Here is a 12,497-nt window from a genome sequence, read left to right on the forward strand (position 1 = left end):
AAGGGATGGAGGGACAGGACAAGAGGCTTCCCACTTCCAGATGGCAGGGATGGATGGGATATTGGGAAGGAATTGTTCCCTGTGAGGGTGGTGAGGCCCTGGCACAGGGTGTCCAGAGAAGCTGTGGCTGCCCCTGGATCCCTGGAAGTGCCCAAGGCCAGACTGGACAGGGGTTGGAACAACCTGGGTTGTCCCTGCCCATGGCAGGGTGGGCAACCGGATGAACTTTTAGGTCCATTCTATTATTCTCCATTTTGTCTCCATTAGTCTGTATATTCTATATATTATAACATTTCATGTTTATTCTTTACTGAGGGGTGCTGGGTTTTGGATTCTTTCCTTTTGTTTCTTTTTACTTAGGGAATTTTTCCCGTAAGTTGCTAGAAAACAGTAACGACTGCATACTTAAACAAAATAAGTGGCCAAGGGAGGAGGGCATCTGGTTGCTTATCCAGGAGTTTCTCTCCGAGGGGCAGAGATACCACTGAGATTAAAAAATGGGACTGGGGTAGCGTCTCTCTGTCTGTCTGTCTGTCTGTCTCGAGAGGGAATTTGCTGCCACCACTGTACTCCAGTCCAGTCCTTCTTCTTCTGCTGCGGGGTGAGCCTCTGCTCATGGGAGCAGCCACCGAAGTGGGACCTTATTAACACCTACCTCACTGAAAGAGGGATTTCTTCACCATCCGCTTGGGTGCCCAGGATCCTGAGCCTGCCTCTCCCTGCCCTGCTGGGAGCCTGGCTGCTGCTGTCCCACCCCGCTGCTTCTTCAGCACAGCTCCGAGTTTTTTGCTGTACTGTAGCCGTGCACCCCTTGCCTGCTGAGGCAGCACGTGGTTCCAGCCACAGCCGTGGAGTTTCTGATACATCTCGTCCACCACCCCGGGATTTTGCTCGTTCCTGCCATTCCAGTGTGCTGTTTCCAAGAGTCCTGCTGGAGCACCGGGACCGACCCTGCCCCAGTGGTTTACGGAGCAAATCCTCTCTTTTCCATCCCCTCCCGTCTCAGACACAGCCGCCATCGCCACAGCGCCCCCTGCAGGCGCGGGGGAACCATCGCACCTGCCCTGCCCGGCCGGGAGCCAGCAGCGCCCCTGCTGGCTGGGACCGGAACTGCACCGGAGGGAAAGCGCCTGCGGTGCGGGGAGCGTTACTGGGTCCCCGGTTCTGCTTGTTATTAATGCCATTGTTGTGGTTTGTTTGCCTTGTTTTACATACTAGTAAAGAACTGGTATTCCTATCCTCGTATCTTTGCCTGAGAGCCCCTTAATTTCAAAATTATAGAGGGAAGGTGGTTATATTTTTCCATTCCAAGGGAGACTCCCACCTTCCTTAGCAGACACCTGTCTTTCAAACCAAGAGTGGGTGATAATCTCAAGAGGACAATAGAAATCAGAGGCCTTGAGAACTACACTGGAGAAGTGGAGTATGGGTGAAAAAGGCTTCTGGCAGAAGGACTTGTTTGGTGACCTTTACCCCTCAGTAGTATTATAATAAATCCCAAGGAAATTTTCACATAGGAAATTGGACATTTGTAGCAAGTAATGGCCTGGAAGAACAGCCTGCAGCCTTAGGCAAAGCTGAAAACCGAATTAATCATTAAGCACAGTAATGGTTTGTTTTCAACAGTTTATTATAAGAAACGTAGGGTGTTTTTGTCAGGTACTCATGCTTTAGGATTTTTTTCCTGCTTAAGCTTAGAATGGTTTTCACATAGAGAATGCAAAAATTATTTGGTCTTGGAAAAAATGAATGTGTGAATGAGAATTAATTCCCCTGAGGGAAATGATCCCATAGGATTCAGAAAAAATAGAGAAAGTGGCCATTTGTGACCCATTTCAGACCAGCTTTTAAGCATAGAATTAAAATTAAGCATATGTTTCTATTTCTTTGACGTCAGTGGGATTTCAACAGGGTTTAAGTGATGTCCTGACTAGAGAAGCTTCCATCACCTCATAGTGCTGACAATTTAAACCTGGACTGAAACAGACGTCCTTAAAGCCTCCATGCATTTTTATGCAATGTTCAATCCCACTGGCAAATGTGCACACAGTAGAATTAAAATGTAGTACCAAGTCATATTCAGAACAAGAGCTGACTGCAGGATTAATGGCAAGATTTTATACAGCTTTGTCACAGTTTGTCTCCCCAGGAAGCTTTGTTTGGGGGTGTACAGGGAAAGGGCTCATTAGGGAAAAGGCAGCAGGGAATATTTTTACATTCCTTTAATGAGATGCCATCCTCCCACATGAAAAGGGAAGAGGTGGCCAGCAAGGAAACACAGGCTTGTTCTGATAAGCAAAGTGCTGGAATGAGCTCTGTGTGCTTGGCATCAAATGAGAGGGAATAAAGCTAAATGTAAACTGTGCTGAACCTGCTCTCAGGGCTGGTTTGCTGCTTGCTGAGGTCTGGGTATTGACAGTGATTGCTGAATGCTGGTAATGGTTTATGGTACTTCTGTGCTTAAAAAAAAGGCAAGCAGAGAAAAAGGAGAAAGGTTGGGGTCTGCAGGCCCAGGAGTGGAGGGTGAAGCTGCCTGTGAGGGCCCTGCTCTGCACCCAGAGCTGTTCCACCAGGGCAGCTGGGCAAAATGACCCCAAAGAAAAGGTGGGAGAAAGAAAAGAGAAATCCTGCAAAAGTTTCAAGCACAAAAACTGTTTTATCCTCCTTGTTCTCTGCATCCTGACTATTTCTAACAATTTGCATACCTGAGTATACCTTGTTACCATGATGATTCTACTACAGGTCTTTATGAAATTACCAATATTATTTGTGAGCTGTTTTTCTCATGTGTTTCATTCACTTGTTTGCTCCTAAATAAGAAGGACTGTGTCCTTCTGCCACTAGCAGGCTGGTTTGTCATACTGAAACATTTCCATGTCACATAGTGACAAAAATATAGCTTATGCTTCAATCTGTGGGTGTTTTTTTCTTTAACTTTTTTACTTGGCACCTCCACAGGAGTAAGCCCTGTTGGACTCATGGTAAATACAGAGTTATGTCCCTTCACAGAATTTATTTTGGGAAAATCCAGGAATGTAAAGAAGCATAATCATTGAGGACTAAGCTGTTGCACCCATTTAGTCATTAATAAAAAGGATTATGCTCTATCATAAAATAACATCCTCTACTAATTCCTGAATAAGGTTTGTTTTCCTTGGCAAATTGCTGTGTATTCTTTTCCAGTAGATAGTGATACTTGTAAAGGGTGAGTAGATAAGGCATGAATCATTGGGTCAGAGAATATCCCCAGTGGGCCCACAGTGATCATGGAGTCCAACCCCTGTCCCTGCCCAGACACCCCAACAATCCCACCCTGTCCATCCCTGGCAGCGCTGTCCAAACCCTCCTGGAGCTCTGGCAGCCTCGGGGCTGTGCCCATTCCCTGGGGACCCTGGGCAGTGCCCACCACCCTCTGGGGGAAGAAACTTTCCCTGACCTCCAGCCTGACCCTCCTGTTTTGGCATTCTGCACTCTCATCTTTGGTTCTCCCCCAAGGCAGTGAGTAAGTGAGACAGAGATGGTGTTTAAAGGCAGGATTGTGGAGAGAGGTCCTCCCAGAAGAGATACTGCTTGTGGGGAAAAAGCTCCCTTTTACACAGAATCATAGGGATCTCCTCAATTTTCTTATGTAACAACAAACTACCTTATCCTGGGTGGGTCCAGTTCATTACTGTGAGAGGTAACGAGTAAAAATCCCAAGGCACAGCTCATGTTTAGGAATTATCCACCCCCGAGATTTTAATTCTTTAGGAATATAGTTGCCTTAGGCAACCCCCTCCTCTCCCTGGACCCCTCTGTCCCAGCACAGAGCATGAGTCCCTGGAGCCACAGAACAGGGATCACGGGGCTGGAAGCCTTTCTTGCCTCATACTGCCTTGAGCAGAAGCACCAGGGGTGCCAGGCTGGGGCCAGCAGACCCCAAAGTTTAAGAGAATGAGGGAAGATATAGGAAAATTACCCAGAGTATTACTATAACTCAACATTATGCAAAAAGACTAATTGGGATAGTCAGGTCCTGAGACATGAAATGCACTTGTTTTTTCTTGCTGAATTGGAATGCCCAGGTTTGTCTGTAGAGTTGGGGAAAAAATCCTTCTGCATGCACCGTGTATTTATCAGCTGCTCTGTGTTGATCTCTGTGTGATGGTGGCTTTGGATATTTCCCGGTTTTCCTTGTGTTTCTTAACTTCTACTTGCAAAATGATCTCTCTATCATTCTAGGGGGAGTGATGGCTTCCTGCTGGGCATGATGGTGTGGGTGATGTTTGCTTCATCCTAATGTTCTCCAGCTGTTTCTGGGAGCAGATGTCTTTAATCACAAGGATCCTCCACTTCAGAAATAAATAATAGAAATATTCATCCCTGAGTAGAATTGACCGCCAGGGATCAATCTGATAAGCAATAGCAACTCACAAACTCAGCTGTCAGTGAGAAATCTTTAGGTTTGCTCTTAATCCAGAGTGCCTTTGACCATTTATAAGATAGAGAAAAGATTTAATAGTTTCTCAGGGAGAGATGTGCAAGTCTGTACAATACCTGAGAAACAGCTGGCTCCTGATTTCCTTGTTTTTATTTGTATATTAAGGCAAACATGTTTAATCTCCAGTTGATCTATTTCTCAGCATCAAACAAAAACCAAGCTAGAAAAAAAAATACAATTTCTTCATTCTGCAGATGTAAAAAATTGTTCACTTTTCTGTGTATTCTACAAATTTGGGCTCATTTCTTCCTGAAACAGCAGGTTGGGAGATTGTTGCATATAAGACTTATTTTTGATTATTTGATGCTTGGTACCAGACTGAATCAGTACATTGAGGTTCTGCTGCTCAAGAAGTATTTTAAAAATTCAAATTCAGCCTCAGCACACAAACATATCTTTTTTCCTATGGTGGAGAAGGACTGAGGGCCCATAACTCCTACTGATTAAAAATTGTCCTATTTGAGTTTAACTTGTTTTACAGAGTGTTTCTTTGTGGTTAGGGAATGTTTTTATGTGCTTTGCCTTTATCATAACAATATAATAGATTTAGGGCATTAGGGAATAAGATTTCCTGATAGACAAAAACTTTGATGGTAACTAGGAACTTTCCTGAATATTAGGACATATTTAAAATAAACCCAGCCTGTGCCTGGTGTAGTGTCTCATATCAGTCTTTGATGTGGGGTTCTCATGTCTAACTTAGTTTATGGGTATGAGACAAACAAAGTAACAGTCAGGAGAGTGGGGATAAAATAACCCAAAGAGATTAAGTCAGTGTTTGTTAACAGAAGATGCAAAACTCAGCAAACACATTTCTCCAGAGCTTCTCGTTGGTCTGTCACACCTGGAGTTTTGCACTGCTCCTGGATTTCCATTATAATTTCTGATGTGGAACCGAGTCTCTCTTGGTCACAGCAGAGCTCACATTGATTTTACTCAACAGAGAAGCAGAAGAGTCATGGCTTCATGGAAAGTAAAAGAAGGCATTAGACCAGAAATGGCCTCATTTGAGAGAGGAAATGGGCAAGTTACCCTTTAAGTGGAGTGCTGTCTTTGAAGAGCCTGAATGGACCATAAAACCAGCGACCCATGATGTTAATAACAGACTGTGAAGTGAATGTTGATGGTGCCATTACTCTCAAAAGGGCAAACAAGGTTGTCCAAACACCTTCAGCTATTTAATAAAAATATAGCTCCTCAAAAGTATATCTCCAATGTAGTCTCTGGGTTCCTCTCAGTTTTCTTGTGATGTGTGGGGGAGTCCTTTGCACTTCTTAGGAGTGGGATTGACTTAATTTCTTTTGATTTATGTATTGATCACAAGGTCTTCATCAGTTACTGATTTTTAGTTTAAATTTCAAACTGAATTCTATTTCTTGTAGCTTTTTGTTTGCACTGACTTTTTCCCTAATAATGGTTATAGGACAGAGCTGAGACTTCTGGACCTCTGAGTCCTCACTTCTTCCCAGGGAACATTAAATTATATCTGTAAATATGTAATAACCGCATGATTTTTTTCAACGGGAAATCAAGGGGAAATTGCTGGGCACAGTTGTCAACAAGGTACTGGGCAAAAAGGCAGGTGGGAAATGACAGTGAGGACAACAGATGTTCAGAATAATGAGCTTCATGCCATTCATGCTCTTAAAATGTTTGGGTTTTTTTTGTCTATTGCCTCTTTTAGTGAGTGTTTTTTGTTTAGACTGAGGCAACTATATTTACATCCATAATGTAAGTGGTACTCCTGGATATAATTTAATAGAATATTATATTTGATCCTATACTCATCTCATTTAAAATGTCCCAGTACAAATAGGATCAGTCTCAGTATAAAATTATTCTAATTTGTTGAAAAGTCACAAGTCCAAATCACATAAAAATCCAGTTTTCTGTCTAGGAAAGCTGGAAATATCAGGCCCTGGGCAATGTGGTCTGACCCCAGAGCTGCCTCTTTCAGCTGGAGGTTGGGTAGCAGCCTCCTGAGGTCCCTTCTAGCCAGTTCTCCTGTGATCCTATCATTTTATGAGGCCAGACACCATAGATACAATAGCAGGCAATTATAGGGACTGACTTCTCCCTTAATATGAAGGTTTCCCCCCCGACATGCTGCACTTCAAGCACTCAAGGGATATTTCAGGATCACAGGATTGTGACTGAAACCTGCTGTTATTTTAGCCCTTTATGTTTGTTTCTGTAAGTGCCATGGGTGACTCAACCACAGCCCCAGAAAACCACATTGTAGGTGGAGGCAGGGAGAGAAAGAAGAGTAATATCAAGGAATCAGACACCTGATTGAGAACTCCCTTCAGAAGTCTCTTCTGGTGCAAAGTTTTCTCATTCACAGTGGAAAGTCCTCCAGAATTATTATTTATTTTTTATGTCATAGGGGAAATATTTCCATGTGGGAATGGGGTAGTAAGGGCAGAGGCAAATTGGCTTGGAGGAAAAGCCATTTTTCTGCAGCCCTGATATATCTGATAAATGGTCTTAAGGAGTAAAACAGAAAAAAGGAATGCATTTACTCTGCCAGATGTCAATGACAGGAGGTATCAGCTTGAAAATCCTGCTTTAGGCAGAGCCCCAGCTAAACCATGTCAGGATATGCAATGGATAAGCAAATGGCTATTTTGCACTAGGAGAAATCTTAATAACGAGTTTACAGTCCGTCCCTGTTCCCCCCTGCCCACCTCATGGTGCTATAGATAATGATTTTCACCACAGGAGGAGAGATATTTTATCTTGACAAGGGCAAATGTCAGCCTTCCATGGAACACCTCATGTTTGTGCGCCTGATCAAAGAGTGGTTTTCTCTGATACATGGTGAGGTGTCTGGAAGAAAATAGTGGGTTTGTGTGAAGCATCTGACAAAGTACTCCTTTTAGTTTACTTAAGTGCGTGTTTGTCCTGCTATTCCCACTCTCCCTTTTCCATGGTTTGCCTGAAGCTATGCTCTTGAGGACACACTAAGAAAGCCTCCTGTAATTTGGCATGGCTTCCCTTAAAGTTCTGCTTCAGGAGAGACCTCTGTGTGCTTGGTGCCTCTCAAGGCTTTTTTCTGCACCCTGTCATTGCCTCACCGCAGTCCAGGGCTTGTTTCCACTGCGGAGCAGCCGCAGGAAGGGAGGGAAGCCAAGGAGGCAGTGCAAAGTCTGGCGGCTCTGGACATACACACGGCAGGTGGGGTAAGGGACACTGCAGCAGGCAGCTCTTAGTGGGCAGAAATAGCCTGAAACTACAAAAATGAACTTCACATAAAAGACAGGGGAAAGAGGTTTCTTAACCCATTCCAAAGTTAGTTGGTGAGGCGCCCCACAACGCAGGACCTGCAGTGTGTGGGAAAGAATGAGGGATGGGGGAAGGCAGCTGCTAAGCTTCCTTTGTCACAGGGGAGAAAAATAAATCATGAAACCTTAACCATAATTTTCTTGTAGAAACAGGATTAAGACCAAAAATAATTACATATACTAACAAGAACAGTCACAATGTATATAAAAAAATCTTTTTATTTCTCCTTGCGTCAACAAGAAGGGAAGAGGAATTTTTGACATTTAGTTACTCAGCTCCTTATCAGCTCCTTAGGAGTCTGAGTTGTTTCCTTGACCAGGGAGAAATCAGGGTTTTGATAATCAGAACAAACTCTGGGAGTTCGAATGGAAATACTGGAGTTCCCCTGTTTGCTGGGGGTTGTGTTTATTCCAGCATTTGCTATCTGTAAAACCACAAAAACTATAACCAGTCCTCCCCTGCGAATGGTGCATTGGAGAGATTTAAAATGCTAAGAAAGAGAGTCAGAGATAAACCCTGGGTTTGCAGATGCCCCTTTCTCGGCAGAGTTCAGGGGCAGCTGATGAGCAGCACGTGGCTCCACACAAGTCTGTGGCTGGAGCAGGGCTGTACCAGGGAGAAGGTGGAGCAGGATGACCCCCAGGAATGTGGCTCACACCTGCCCAGGGCACTCACGGTCACCTCTGAGCGCTGGAAACTCTGCTTCTCTCGTGCTCAGCAGGGCATCTCTTGGGTCCTTCAAACAAGTACATTTGGAGTATTTAGAGCACGGACAAGGGGGTCAGACCCTCAGCCTTGCTGGTCAGTCCACAGTCAAAGGGGAAAGGGTAACTAACTCAATGAGGACAATTTTATTCATGCTTTTGTCATCTCTGCATGTCTCCAGACCAACAATGAGCTTGTCTGACACATTTCAGAGTCCTTTCCTAACAAGAGGTGGTCTTCAGACAGTGGTTGAAGGGGAAAACAAAAGAAACCAAATAATGGCACCATAGTGGATTCACTGCATTTTTCTGGTTAGTGTTCCCTCAAATGGCACACTGAGGATGTGGAGGAGGAGGCTGCCACATCAAACAGGCGCTTTCTGAGCTGGCAGTCCTAGGCTGGCTTTCTAAACATACACTTGCCCTTCTTTGTGACAGCACTTACAGGGTAGCTCTTCCCTAGCCTGCTTTTTTCCCTCACAAACGAGACAGACCACTAAGTCATCAGTGGTGGCCAGAGAGGCTCAGCCCCTCACTCTATCACAGCAGGGGACCAGTAAGACAATGGAGAAAATGTGGTTTCTGGCTTGCTTTGTGCAGAGGAGTGGCTTGCTGTCCTCTAATTGTGGCTACTGCTTTGCCGGACACTTAACTTTGCTAATATAATGTGAATGCCATCTCTGTGCCCCTCATTTGTAGAATAGTATCCTTTGGTTTGCTGCATTTTGAGGAGGTCTCGGTTGAGTAATTTAAGCTTTTTCTTCCACCTTTTGTCTTTGCTTTTTTATGACCGCATTTTTCAAAGAAGTTAGTTCCAATTTAGGCATTGAGTTTATGCAAAACCCCAGTGTAAAAATGGGTCTTTGGATAGAGCTTGACGTCAACGTTGAAGTGAAACTCAGTCTCGTCTTTGGTGTGTCTGGAGAACAACTGGCATCTTTGAGAGGGTCATATTAAGAGTGCAGCTCATGGGTGAGAAGCAGCTGAGGTTTGAGCCGTCAGACTCTCCCACTGACTCACTGTGAACTCCAAAAGCCCAGGTGGAAAATACTTTTTTAGGTGTTAATCAAAGATCATAGACTCATGGAACAGTTTGGGTTGGAAGGGACCCTAAAGACCATCCAGTGCCACCCCCTGCCATGGGGTAGAAGGTTGGAAGAAGGAAAGAACTCTTTCTACTATCCGAGGTTGCTCCAAGCCCCATCCAGCCTGGCCTTGGACACTTCCAGTGATCCAGGGGCAGCCACAGCTTCTCTGGGCACCCTGTGCCAGGGCCTCCCCACCCTCACAGGGAACAGTTCTTTCTTAAAAGCTGCTCTCCTTCAGCTTAAGGCCACTCCCTGTTTAGCAGGAAACAATGCAGCAAACAATACAATTTAGAAATAAATTTTCCAATTCCAGTATAGTTCAAAACACTTCAATTTTAAATCTTTTAAAGTAAAACAGAAAAAATGCGAATGAATAGAATGGAATTTTAAGGTCTTCTTTAATCATCACAAAGGGCAAAAGTAATAGAATTAATTAAAATTCCACTTTTTAGATGGAAGTTTAAAGTGGACCAAAGGGGACTGAGTGATCAAACAACACTTTGGTGGACCTGGCTGAGATTCACAGGGTACAGTCACCGCTGTTTCAACACCCATCCTTTCAAAACAGAGTCTCTAAGTCAAAGTGTTGTTACACGTGCAGATGCTCACGAGGAACTTGCAGAGAACGAAAGTGTTTTGTGGTCACGCTTGCTGAATTAAACATCTTGAGGAAGGCACATTCCCATAGCAACACGCACCGCCGCCGCGACAGCAAGTGGTTTTTAAAGCAAGGTATATTTTAATGCAAATTCCATTTATTTGATTAATATTTTTCTGTCACATCAGCCGCTCGCTCCGGCTCCGGTCGAGCGCTGCCCGCCAGCCCCTCACCCAACAGCAGCGCCCGGGGCTCCTCCGTCCCCACAGCCCGGTCACCGCAGCGCCCAGAGCGACGGAGCCGCCGCAGCCCCTCCGCTGTCCCCTCACAGCCGCTGTCCCCCCCATGTCCCCTGTCCCCCTCACGCAGCCGCTGTCCCCTCATATCCCCTGTCCCCCTCACGCAGCCGCTGTCCCCCCCATATCCCCCGTCCCCCTCACGCAGCCGCTGTCCCCCCCATATCCCCCGTCCCCCTCACGCAGCCGCTGTCCCCCCCATATCCCCCGTCCCCCTCACGCAGCCGCTGTCCCCCCATGTCCCCTGTCCCCCTCACGCAGCCGCTGTCCCCTCATAGCCCCTGTCCCCCTCACGCAGCCGCTGTCCCCCCCATGTCCCCTGTCCCCCTCACACAGCCGCTGTTCCTCACAGCCCCGGCCAGCGCCTGGATCCTCCTTAAGAGGCGGTGGCGGCGCAGGCCCCTCCCCGCCCGGAGCGCGGAGTCGCCCGCGGCGGGAGCGGGAGCGGGAGCGGGACGCGCCCGGCGGAGCCCGGTAGCCGTAAGCGCGGGGTGGGAGCGGGGGTCACCAGGCCGGGTGCGGCTGGAGCGGCCGTAGGGCGGGCGAGGAGCGGCGCCGGGGCCGGGGCCGTGCGGAGCCGCCCCCGCGGCGAGACAGGACGGTCCAGCCCGGGGCCGGCGGAGCCCCGCGGGGAGCAGTCCCTGCGCAGACACCCCCGGCTGCGCCCGCCCCGCTCGCTCCGCGGCGAGGGCTCCGAGAGGTACGGGGGAGGCAGCGCGGGAGGAGCGGGGTGGGAGCGGGACCGCAGGTTCCCTGCGCAGGTCCCGCAGCTCCATCCCCGGCCGGGGCGGGGGTGATGCCCGGCCCCTGTCCCCGTGGCTGGCACGGGCACCGGCACGGGCACCGGCGGTGAAGCAGTCTGCCGTGCGAGCTGTGGGGAAGTGCGGCAGGGCGGCTGTGCAGGGAACATTTCGCAAAGTGCCTGCGAGAGCAGCTTTTCTCTTGGGTCTGATATGAGAGAAATACTTGTAAGAGTTCCTGGTCACGACCTTTAGCAGGTTTTTGTTCACTTAGATTGGTGTGATCACGGACCAAAATCACAGAACGGTTTGGGTTGGAAAAGACTGTAAAGCCCATCCAGTCCCACCCACTGCCATGCGTCGGGACACCTTCCACTATGCCAGGTTGCCCCAAGCCCCGTCCAACCTGGCCTGGAACACCCTGGTTTTCATGGGGTTCCCTGGGTTTCTTTGGGGCCAGTCTCCCACACTCACAGGTGCAGGGTAATTTGCTCTGTCCGGCCTCTGGTCACTCCTGCTGCACCAGTGCAGAAATTGCTGCCTCAGTGGTGGGACCGGTTCCTGTGCTGGTGGTCGTGCTCCCCCCAGCAGCTCAGGGGTTTGCACTAGGGCTTGGCCCCTTCCCTGTTGAGCTGGTGTGAGCTGGAGCTGCTGGGGCTGTGTGACCCCTGCCCAGAGCTTGTCCACAGGCACTTTGTGCCTTTGCTTTGGGGAAAATCCCTTCGACTGCCTGAACTGCTGAGTGTGGAATTTCCCATGTGGATGATGGGATGAAAACTCCCGGTAAAACCTCCATCCCCAAGGGAGGAGCAGTGGCGTGGGTATGTTCTGTAACTGCAGTGGATGTTCTGGCAGAAGATGCTGTTCTGCACTTTAGTAGGGTGAGGTGCACGTGAAGCTGTTGATGCATTGGATCAGCTGCTTTGTGGTTACCAAGAGTTGTTCAGTCTGCTAAGGATTCCAGACAGAAAGCATGAATCTAAAATTGATGTGCTTATTTTATTTTCTTTTTGTTAGTGAGAGGTTTTCAATATATGATGTAGAGGTAAATGCTCTTCTAGCACTGTTGGCTCCCCAAATCTTTGCACTGGCCCTGTCCACCTTTCTCCACTCTCTTGTCCCCCTATGGCAGGGATCCATGGCAAAAGAGAAATGCAAATATTGATTTTTGCCTGAATCACATAAATTAATATCTTCTTGCATGTCAAATCAATCTGCACTGGAAAAACACCAGTTTGACTCTTGGCACCAACTGCTGTTTATGACTTTTCTTAAAAAAATTAGGAAACAAGTCCAAAAAAAAGGG

Source organism: Cinclus cinclus, chromosome 8 (assembly GCF_963662255.1).
Source record: "Cinclus cinclus chromosome 8, bCinCin1.1, whole genome shotgun sequence".
NCBI lineage: Eukaryota > Metazoa > Chordata > Aves > Passeriformes > Cinclidae > Cinclus > Cinclus cinclus.